At 39.0% G+C, this 1,073-nt stretch overlaps 1 non-coding gene across 1 annotated transcript; it reads left to right on the top strand.

Annotated features, from left to right (window-relative positions):
- The first annotated feature begins 55 nt into the window (after positions 1-55).
- Positions 56-128, top strand: TRNAG-CCC (transfer RNA glycine (anticodon CCC)). The gene has a single exon. It is a non-coding gene; the product is annotated as a tRNA-Gly (tRNA).
- The last annotated feature ends 945 nt before the right edge of the window (positions 129-1,073 follow it).

Below are 1,073 nucleotides of genomic sequence, written 5' to 3'. Positions count from 1 at the left end.
CCGTGAAAAAAAAAAAAAAAAAAAAAAAAAAAAAAAAAATGAAGGGAAAGGGACTTCCCTGGTGGTCTAGTGGTTAAGACTCTGTGCTCCCAATGCAGGGAGCCCAGGTTCGATCCCTAGTCAGGGAACTAGATCCTGCATTCTGCAACTAAGAGCCTGTATGCCACAATTAAGACCCGGGGCAGCCAAATAAATAAATATTAAAAAAAAATAAATACGAAGGTAAAATAAACACTTTTCTAGCCATGTTGGATTCAGAATGATTTCAGAATCCTTATCTACCAAGCAACCTTTCTTTTTAAAAAATTTACAATATTTGAGGATGGACTCTATCGAGAGTACAGGAGAGAGAGAAAAGCAGCTCATGGCCCAGGAAACAGTGGTGGAATTCTAGGTGTGAACTGGAGAGGATGACACCTCTGCAGCAGCCCTGAAAACACAGCTCAAATTAAAACACCAGATCAAAAGACCCTGAAAGGAATTCCTTCAAGAACAGAAAGAGGAAGATTCAACAGGCAGGACAATTAAGAAGCTGGGAGCTCTTAGCCCCGTGGGGAAGAAGACAGGTTTATTTTCCTCTCAACAAGAAAAAAGAAGCCCAAGAAACTAGAAATGCCAAGAAAACAATTGAAAAATTAGAGGAGAAAGTTTTGATTCAAATACAAGACGAGCAAAACTGTGGCCTGATCACTTGATGGAATATAAGAGAGGTCATTTGACTTTAACCCTTGGGACTTTCTCCTTTGAGAGAATCGGTGACAAATCATATTTTATTTTCAGTGGACCTAATCACACTATTTCTGCAGTGACAAATAGTTGAATGATCACATTTACATAATTATAATTAGATGGTTACGAGTTTCAATTTTTATAATCGAAACATGAGACCTCATTTGAGTTATAGAATAGAATGTGCATGTCATAAAAGACATCGTTAAGGTAACGCTCCAGCTGGCAGAAGTCAAGTTGAGAGCAGGGAGAAGGAAGGGCGAGTGTAGGGGCGCAACTTTCCTCGTTTTACTTTGGGATGATACAAGAGATACTGTGTAAAGAAGACGGAACGAAAATACAGG

The sequence above is a fragment of the Lipotes vexillifer genome, unplaced genomic scaffold (assembly GCF_000442215.2).
Source record: "Lipotes vexillifer unplaced genomic scaffold, Lipotes_vexillifer_v1.1 scaffold79, whole genome shotgun sequence".
Classification (NCBI taxonomy): Eukaryota; Metazoa; Chordata; class Mammalia; order Artiodactyla; family Lipotidae; genus Lipotes; species Lipotes vexillifer.
This window is presented reverse-complemented; position numbering and strand designations above follow the sequence as displayed.